An 11,355-nucleotide genomic window follows, 5' to 3' on the forward strand; every position below is an offset into this window, starting at 1 on the left:
GTCATTCAATTTTCGAAGTAAATACCTTTAAGTCATAATCACATACGTTTTATAGTAATAATCCATTGATATAAAGATTGTTTATATGAAGTAACACTGCTTTTGGGAGCGTTTTTAACACTTTTATTGTATAATTTACATAAATTCTGAATGAACGCAGAACTGTCTGATTGTGCGTCACATGTGTAAATCCGTGTATAGACTACCCTAGTATAATTACCGGGTAGCTGGCGTTTAGGAATAACTTACATTGTGTCACTCTCTAACGTGTTGTTTTTTTTGCGATTATTGTCTTCGCACGAATACATTATTGTTTGAATGTTTATTTTCGACTTGTGTCATATTTCAAAACGGATGGAACAAGCGTTACACTATATTAACAGCTATTTGGAAGCTATAAGTAATAAGTATTTAAAACGGTATACCTCAAAGCAGAGGTACGTAACAATATTATATGAAAATAGTCATATCAATGCATTATGCCATATTATATTTTCATGTATGCTTACATGCAGATTGTCATTTCGAAAGTTTTATTGTCCTGTTTTGAAACATTGAACACAATGTATATTTTTATAATAAAAAAACACACTTTGTCCTGGGACACTTCAATGTGGTGGGAATTTAAGAAGTACAAGAATGATAAAGAAAAAATATATATTTATTTATATTAATTAATTAATTTATTTATTTACATGCGTATATATTTTTGCAATAATCAGTGTATTATTGCTTCTCGAAAAGTTACATTGTGAATAACGGGAACATGATTTGTTATTGCATGTGCCTTTTTTTTGTTAAACATATTGTTACAATGCCCCGTTTAATTTGTATTATAATTAAAATAATTCAAGGATAAGTGTTGGCTAATGTCGAGTTGATTTCTATTATATCACTTACTACTTCTCGTGTGTTTTTTTCAGTCTGTGCTTACAAGTGACCATATTACCCAAGGCTGCCACAGGGAAGTCAACAGACTTCAAGAACCTGTCTGTCAGAATGGAAAATACTCTTTCACAAATGAAACATTTTCAGACCTATATGAAGGACATATTGAGGTCTCTAAAGGTTTCATACAATGAACATGAGAGGCTTATTGTGGATGGTATGCGTCTGAATATAATATAATAATATGAAATGCGTGAGAAAATAAAATATTTATTAGCAGATTTTGAGAAAAGCACTATTAAGGAAAAGAAAGAAGAGCTAAGTCTGAATCTAGCTCCTCTCAAGGGTGTGAGAAACAGCAGCATCAGGCTTCATGATGATTTGTCCCATCTCCATACAGCCATACCGAAAGTACTGGGTAGACCTGAACTCTCTTTTATTGCCAGTAAAATATGTCAAGCAAAAATACAACAGTCTGATACATTGTTAAAAGAGAACTTTCCAAACTATGTTTTCACTGCGTGTGGGAAGTCTGAGCACAATGTGAGAATACCAAGTGATTCACACACATGCTGGGTCAGAGCTATATGTGTTCTACCTAATGGACAAGTTCTGGTTGCAGACTACTATAATAAGAAAGTCAAGCTGCTGAACCAGCAGAACCAGGTGATGAGTCACTGTGTTATGAGTGCTGGGCCAAAGGCCATATGTCAGATAACACCCAATGAGGTGGCAGTTGCTGTGGATGATAATACCACACATGAGGTTCAGTTTATCAAAGTGGACCAGAGCCAGTTTGTGAGAGGCAGAAAGTTTCAGTTACAACATAGATGTTATGGTATTGCCCACTACCATGGCGACCTGTTCATTGTCTCTGGTCAAGCATTGTTCAAGTACTCACTCAGTGGAAAACAGGTCTGCAGACTTTATGAGGATCTGTCAGGTCTTATGACAGGTTAGAATCATGGTGGGTTCATCCTACAGCATAACATTTATTTATTGCAAAGTTTTTGTAAATTTGGTATAAGTTACATGTTTTAATTAAGTGTAACATTAACCGGAAGGAAATTTCAGTATTATTGATGTTACTACATGATATGTCTATAAATAGAAACAGAGTCCTGGGAAAGATACACTTTCTGACCTTGTCTTCATATTTTGTGGTTGTCAGATTACTGCACATGTTTAAAATGTTATATAAATACAAATACTCATAAACAAAAAGCAAAAAATAATAATAAAATCACATAAAATGGATACTCTTTAATTTGCTGTTGTTGGATTTTAAGAAGTGCTCAAGCGTATGTATGTAATATTAATGCTTCATTTTTTCATCTCAATTGTGTAAATGGTTTAGAAAAAAAAACAGATAGATAAGCCTCAATATATTTTTCATCTGAACGTTTTTTTCTTGTTATAAACACTTTACAAACACAAATAAAGTCGTACAAAATGCACATATATAAAGTATGTCTGATAAAGTGTCGATTTTACTTATGTCAGTATATTGTTATGTGTACTGTACATGTGCCTTAAATCTATTATTGCTGCATATAGTAACATTCATAATATACATGTTTGGTTGAACAGTGCAATAATTTCCGTATGTTTAATTGTTTCCATCTGTTTAATTGTGCTACTCTTCATCTCTAATTCACCAGTCACATTTCAGCATTTCAAACGTTTACACAATAACACTGCTGCTGAAGTTTAATGTCACACTTAACTATTGAATAATTGGAATGTATGCATATATTTTAGATGTGCACATGCCTATTTATAACAACGCATTTGTAATACAATATCACTGCAGTCTGTTTAGTTAAATTGTTTCACATTTACAGTAATTCAATATCTTGATGTTACTCTGTTTTGCAGTACACATGTGCTGTGAGTCCCACACTGGACAAGCTGTATATTACCAACCTCTCCAGTGACAAGCTCCTCACCCTGGCCAGGGATGGTACACTCCTGGCTTCATTTACAGACCCAGAACTAGAACTGCCATGTTGTGTACATGTGACCCCTGTAGGCCAGGTGCTGGTCTGCGGACGCCTGTCCCTCACTATAGTACAGGTGGACAGCGTGGGGAGGACTAAGCTGGCCACTATGACTACAGAGAGGGATGCAGTGTGGGCCCCAAAGTCAGTCTGCTACAGCAGCGCCACATCCTCAATCATTGTGGGAATGGAGAGCAACCACATCCTGGTGTTCAAAGTGGAATAGTGTGTACATTTATGTATTTTTCGTTGTAACTAGTGATTAATGTTTCAATGACACTGTGCTCTTAAGCATAAGGACATTGTAGTGTGATATGATACACTACAACATTAAGTGTGTGTGTAGTTGCAGATACAAATCATGTATGTACACATATGGTAATTTGCTTGAGACTTTCAGGCTCTTTTAATGAGGCTTATTTGGGCTGAGAAGTTACACCATGATTAATGTTATAATTACATCCTGAGACAACCTGATTGTATAAAGATGAAAGTTGTTTAGTTTGTGTAAAAAATTTAGTATACTCTATGCTAAAGCCAACTACAATCTTATGTTATTTCATGTATCGGCAAGAAATTATCTGCTGTGCAATAACTACTTCACAAAAAGACTTAAGTGTGGGCTGCACTGCCTAATCTAACTGTTAAAAACACTGTTGAATAGTCCGTCCAGACTCTTATTCATATTTGCTGTTGTGAACTGTATAACACCACTTGGATTATGTGTCACTGAATCGCCTCTTGATGTGAAATCTTTTTGGAACTGACCCATCTGTTAACCAGTGGAAATGTGAAGGGAATACTCACATCAGGCAATATGCCGGCAAGTATTCTACAAAGTGTAGCAAATTGAACAACCAAGATTTTGAAGGCAAGCAACCATGTTGGAGAAACTTGTTATACTTACATTAAAATTCCACTATTGCTGTGAACATTATTGAAATGCCAAAAGAACATGTGCTTTAATTTGAATACGATATGGAAGCTGCTGATTTGTGACGTAAACATTGAGATGGACTTCTCATATAAAGATGTGCGTTCTGCATTAACGTACAGTGTAGGAAATTTATCAGTCATATCCTCTGAAGTAAATAAGGGCAATGAACTTTAAAATCTATGATGATAACAGACACAGGTTCATGGTTTCGAAAGTGAATCCACAGCTTGTCAAGGACACCTGAGTGGTCGGCCACGAGGACCAGCTCAGCCAGCACGTCATGGACACCTGAGCGGTAAGCCATGTGGACCAGCTTAGCCACAATCGCGCCCCTTACCAGCTGCTACAGGAGTTGATGTGACTCACAACATGACAGGAGGACAGCACCATTTGAGGAAGCATTGCCACCTCCTCCTCCAATCCAGGTCTCCCTCGGGCTCATGGAAATCTAATCAGAAAAAGCATTAAGGTAAGTATACTTATTTTGTTGGGATTTGTTGACCATAAGCATTTCAGTCGTGTAATGTGAATTTGTACTTGTTGTTTTAATCTTGATCACTGTTCTTAAATACAACATATATTGGTAAACTATAAGTAAAATTATCAGGTTGACGTAAGGAAAACAACGTACATAACAGAAACTCTATGATGTTTTTCCGGTATCAAACAGGTTTTAATTAGTGATGGCAAAATTATTCGAATATTCGAATATTCGATTGATTGGCCAGTATTCGAATAATAGAATTGATATTCGCATATTCGCATTTTTTTCAAACGTAATTGCCCTTATATTAAATGACCTACGAGCCGCTTACTAATTGGCACCCGAAATCATTTGGGATAAACGTGTGTGATGTGACGTTCTTCGTGTCAAACTGCGGCCCGTATCAGCGTTGGTGTACGGGAGAAACATCCTCCGAAAGAAACACCCTTCCCTAAAAACAGCATAGCGGAAGAAACTCCCTTTCACATTTTGCATACGCGGAAGAAACACCCTCGATAGTTTTGCATAATGCGGAATAAACCCCCTTTTATATCGGAACAAACCCCCTTTCCATATTGTACTAACAGTTAAAATCACAGGTAATAAGCGTCTACGCTTGTATTTGCGGTTCGTTTATTCGATAGCGTTGGTTTTAATTAGTGTTTGTTTTTTAGAAAAGGTGTCACACTCAACCCCAGATATTTTATTCATTTGATCTAATGTTAATATAAAAGGCTATAAAAAAGGTTTAGCAACCATTCAGAATTTCCTGACCAATTACGTACCACTTCGCCATGTCCTAAATCCTAACACGATTTACGCCCGGTTTATAATTCAGAAACACAATATTTCTGACTGGATATTCAAAATTATGAAATGAGCACAACTGCTTATTTTCAATCACAAAAACCATAACAAACTATGATATGAAACGATGCGTGACGTAACTGTTGTAAAACTCCATCAGTCAGCTATAAAATAGAAGTTTATGGGAATCTTACACACATCCTTTAAGCTTAATGGTGTACAACAATTTCGTAAACGTGATTTTCTGCGATACGATCTCAAAACGTTCCCAAGCAGAACTCAATACATGTGAATATGGAAAACATATTAACGCTGATCAACACTTCATATCTAGAGGCGAAATACAGCATACTGTAAAATGAACTGAATGGTTGAATGGTTTCGTTTAGGAATACATGCAGTCAACACACGCAAACACTTCTTTATGACCCAGAGTACTGACTGGCTGGCTGACGGGCTGGCTGGCTAACTGACTGACTGGCTGACTGACTGACTGACTGTCTGACTGACTGACTGACTGTCTGACTGACTGACTGACTGACTGACTGACTGACTGACTGACTGACTGACTGACTGACTGACTGACTGACTGACTGACTGACTGACTGACTGACTGACTGACTGACTGACTGACTGACTATAGTAATAATAATAATAATAATAATAATAATAAATAATAGTTTCTTATTTGGTCTTGTTAAAATTATATCCCAAAATGAACATTTATTAACAAACAAATACTTTTTTTTCAATTAGGTGCCAATTAAGGGCTTCAATTGACTGGCGAATAATAATTTAGTTTTTGTGAACACAGCTTTAAAAGACATTAAAATGTTTGTTTTTATAAACGTACATGATATCGTTATTTTAATATAAATTTCGTAAACGTGATTTTTTGCGATACGATCTCAAACGTCTCCAAGCAGAACTCAATACATGTGAATATGGAAAACATATTTACGCTGATCATCACTTCATATCTAGAGGCGAAATACAACATACTGTAAAATGAACTGAATGGTTGAATGGTTTCGTTTAATGAATACATGCAGTCAACACACGCAAACACTTCTTTATGACCCAGAGGACTGACTGGCTGGCTGGCTGGCTGGCTGGCTGGCTGGCTGGCTGGCTGGCTGACTGACTGGCTGACTGACTGACTATCTGACTGACTGGCTGTCTGACTGTCTGACTGACTGACATACTGACTGACTGACTTTCTAACTGTCTGACTTACTGACTGACTGACTGACTGACTGACTGACTGACTGACTGACTGACTGACTGACTGACTGACTGACTATAATAATAATAAATAACATTTTCTTATTTGGTCTTGTTAAAATTATATCCCAAAATGAACATTTATTAACAAACAAATACTCTTTTTTTCAATTAGGTGACAATTAAGGGCTTCAATTGACTGGCGAATAATAATTTAGTTTCTGTGATCACAGCTTTAAAAGACATTAAAATGTTTGTTTTATTAAACGTACATGATATCGTTATTTTAAAATTTCAAATAAAAATAAAATTCTATGACATAATGTTTTTCCTTATATTTGTTCTTGAATAGTTGGTGTACTGTGCATGCCTTATTAATATGTTTCTTTATATACACGTACATGCTATCGTTACTTTAAAATTTAAAAATAAAATAACATTCTATGACATAATGTTTTTCCTTCTATTTGTGCCCGATTACAGTATCGGTCATAGTATTAGCCGACAGCGATACACTTATTCGATAGCAACTTTAATAAACAGCCTCGTATTCAGCAAACGGATATAACTTACAAAACAATAGGAGTTAACACAGAACAAGTTTCACTCTTTTCTGATATAGATCGTCTAAAAAGGCTTTTTTAAAGTTTGTTTTTTACAATTAAGCTACATTTTCTTTCTATTTCTCAACACCACAATTGTATATTCAATTTTCTGTGTCAATAAACATTTAATATCCCTACCGGATACGAAACTGAGAAATAGAAGTTAAATCAATCCAGCCGTTTTATGCGAATAATCGAATATTCGATTGAATGGATTTTCGAATATTCGAATACCGATATAGGTATTCGATGCCATCACTAGTTTTAATCCTAGATGGACGTAGTCAACCCGACAGTCATCAGGGATACCTTGCGATGCCTCCCATGGACAGCAGTCTATCCTTGCATCCAGGACCCCGATAGAGCAATTGGGAGAAACTTCCGGATAGAGACTGCATGAGAAACCGCAGAGCACTTTAACTACAACAATCTCCACAGCAATTAGTGTGACTTGACGACGGAGGAAAAGGACAGCAACAAGCTCTTGAAATTGCTACTGAATCAACGATGATGCTGAGGGTAACATCAACAAGGACAATGTTATTTCACAGACAGTAAAATACAGTAGATTTTCTTGTTATGTGTATTTACTGGTTTTGGCATTTTGAGAGCTAAGTTGTGTCAGTGTGCTTAAATAATTTTCTCCACTATTTACCAAATAGTCCGTGCTGCTATACTCACGAAACTGTTTTCATATGTGTATTCTTATGAATAAGGTAAACGTGAAACATCTCAAAACCACATTTCTGCCACATGTATTTTTTTATTGCAATGAAACAAGTTTGTTCATCGTCATTGTGCAAGTTCACTTTCTAAGATATATGACTTTGACCAGCTGCTTTACTTTAGCTTAATAGCATCAAAAGCAGAAGGCATATTGAAACACTATCAAGTAGGTTTCCTGGGTAGAACCAGTACTTGGTAACTTTGATGAAGAACACTTTCACACTAGAGATAGAACCCGTAACCACCCGGTTGCTTGGCAAACACAATATCCACTATGCCACAGCCACCGTTTTTCAAACACAATTTTACATGTGCTCAGGGTCTTTATTAATATTCACTGACCAAGACTTATAGCTTTGACCAGCTTTTAAGCAGGGTTATGTTCCATTGTGTTCTCAAACAAGTTCGGATTGCGTGCAAGATGATATGTAGATTAAGATTTAGTTTAAACTTATTTATTTTAGCTTGATTGCATCGAAGGCCGCATACTTATTGACACGCTCTCGAGTCCGTTTCCTGAGCCTGAAACAAGTAGATTAAGGTTTGAGTGTAACAAGTACATATCTCTGTACTACTACAGATGTTTATGGAATGCACAAATGGTTGAGTGATTATCATGCACGGCCACAGACCAAGGTCATAATTCTTACCTGCAATTCAGCTAAGTCATGCCCCTTTTACTACTAGCTATTACAAAATTCAGGTTAAATGTTTGTGTGCAACAATTCCTTTCTCTCACTGAAATTTAGACCCAGCATGGGTTTGCATTTGATGCCGTTTGGTCGAGGTGAAGGTCACTGTTGATAAAAATGGATAAGAAATTTGCATTCAATAACTTAGGTTAGGCGTTATTTATTTTGCTGATATTTTTGTAGGTTTGTTTAATGCTGATCCATCAAGGGATAAGATTTGTGACAATTTGCATGACGGACATTGTTACATAAAACAGGAAAAAATCCTCCTCAATAACTTAATTATGGATTGAGGTATTTTTTTGTTTTTCTTTGTGTACCCATATTTAAGGATATATGCATACCAATGTTATGGTTGCATTTGGGTCTAGTGGGATCAAGGTCTCAGTTACTTAAAATAGAAAACAGCTTTTTCTTCTCAATAACTTGAATGTTTATAGAGCTACTGTGATGTGAGTTTGTTTGTAGGTAGCTTCCATGCAGACCAATGTTGGATTAAACTGTGGTTGAGCTGTGTTCATATTGTTTTCATTAAAATTAAAAAGATAGCTTTGTCTCAAAAACTTAAGTCTGGAGAAAAGTATTGTGCTTTAATTTTCCGTGGCTGTAGCTTTTTATTATGTAAATCTTACTTACAAATATGATTAAATGCAGTGAATTATTTGGTAAAAATGTGAAAATTTTATTTCTTGTCATGGTCATGTTTTTAGCTTTGATTTATCAATGTTTATCTTTAAGGTTACATAAACGATATAACCACAGCATATACCAGCATTCAACTTTAAATATGCACATGTGGTCATTATTTAAGGTTAGTGTTAAAGTAAAAGTACACGATACTATCAAAGCAAAAGTATGGTTTCATTTAATCGCACATAACACAACATATTTTTGTCTACAAACTGGATACCATATACTTACTATATATATGTTAACTTTTCTGTCTTTGAAGAGAATATATAAAATAGGGATTAGAACTAAGGCTCCCCAGAGGGTCTATGTCGCCCCAGGGGGTCTATGTCGCCCCAGGGGGTCTATGGATATACTGCTTCAATTCCAACATTTACAGTTTTTAATTGCAATATGTAGCAATGTTTTTCAACTTTAACACGCCTGTTATACCATAGCTCAAGTGTAAGGAATTTGTTTGCAGTTATGCATTCCTCTAACAAGCTCCCTTCTTTAGTCAGCTGGATTACCATTCGCACAAAGCTGGCCCATCAAATCAGATGTACAAGTCGTTTGAGATGGACAAATACTAGTCCTAACAAACACATGAATGAAACTAAGAGACCCCAGATGAATTCCCTCAAGGTACATTTATTCCTTTTATGTTAAAGTCAAGCAAATACAAACAATCAAAGGGTTGTAAACTACAATTTTGAACACTGTCACCAATTTGAGTTTTTTAGTACTTTTTGTAGAGGGGAGTTCTCTAAAAATCTAGTATGACAGCATGCATTCCTTCCGACATGGCAAATGAGCTCCTGCTTATCTAAATCCCTAAAATTAAATTTAACAGGTGGCTGTTTATCTTAAAAAACTGCTTATTATTGAGTGTATTCTCATGCCGATAATTCCTATGTTTTTTATCTCACCTGAGCACAACGTGCTCATGGTGAGCTTTTGTGATCGCCTTATGTCCGTTGTGCGGCGTCAACATTTGCCTTGTTAACTCTCTAGAGGCCACATTTATTGTCCAATCTTCATAAAATTTTGTCAGAAGATTGGTCTCAAAGATATCTTGGATGAAATTGAAAATGGTTGCGTTTGCTTAAAAAACATGGCTGCCGAGGGGCGGGGCATTTTTCCTTATATGGCTATATATGGCTAGTAAAGTAAAATCTTGTTAACACTCTAGAGGCCACAAGTATTGTCTAATCTTCATGAAACTTGGTAACAAGATTCATCTTAAGATTTGTCCCTATGATACCTTGAATGAGTTTGGAAATGGTTCCTGTTGGTTGAAAAACATGGCCCCCAAGGGGGCGGGGCATTTTTCCTTATATAACTAAAGTAAAATCTTGTTTACACTCTAGAGGCCACATTTATTGTCCAATCTTCATGAAATTTGGTCAGAAGATTGGTGTCAATGATTTCTTGGATAAATTCGAAAATGGTTACATTTGCTTGAAAAACATGGCTGCCAAGGCCGGGCGGGGCATTTTTCCTTATATGGCTATAAATGGATATAGTAAAACATTGTTAGCTCTCATGAGGCCACATTTATTGTTCGATCTTCATGAAACTTTGTCAGAAGAATTGTCCCAATGATATCTCGGACAAGTTCAAAAATGGTTACGGTTGCTTGAAAAACATGGCCACCAGAGGGCGGGACATTTTTTCTTATATGGCTATATATAGCTTTTGTAAAACCTTGTTAACACTCTAGAGGCCACATTTATTTTTCGATCTTCATGAAACTTGGTCTGAAGATTTGTACCAGTTAGAACTTGGATGAGTTTTGAAATGGTTCCTGTTGGTTGAAAGACATTGCTGCCAAGGGGGCAGGGCATTTTTCCATATTAAGCTATAGTAAATACTTATAAGGTGAGTGCCGGCGGTGTTATGGTATACCCGGACTCTTCCAGGACAGTGCCCTGCGACAACCGGGTCTATGCCGGGACACTGCCGGCGACAACCGCGGCTCTGCCGGGGCTTCACCGGGATAAACCGTAGCCAGTCCGGGTTGACTGGGACTCTGATGGGCTGTTGACCGGCTTCAACAGGGGCGGCACTGGGAAACAGTGTGACTGCGTTAAAAATTTTGTACGAATCATCCCGGTCCTCGCCGGTCGACCGGCGTTAGCAAACCGGGATGGACCGAGGCTCTACAGGCAAAAGTGAGACTTGGGCATAAGTCGATTTTCTTTTGTATGCACATTACAAAGAAAGTATGAGTGTTTTGCCGATTTGTTAATTATGTAATAGAAAACTATTTTAGGCCATTGAAAGTGATTTATTTGACGCCAACAGTAACAGTTTTTTGCGG

Source organism: Dreissena polymorpha, chromosome 14 (genome assembly GCF_020536995.1).
Source record: "Dreissena polymorpha isolate Duluth1 chromosome 14, UMN_Dpol_1.0, whole genome shotgun sequence".
NCBI classification, from domain to species: Eukaryota; Metazoa; Mollusca; class Bivalvia; order Myida; family Dreissenidae; genus Dreissena; species Dreissena polymorpha.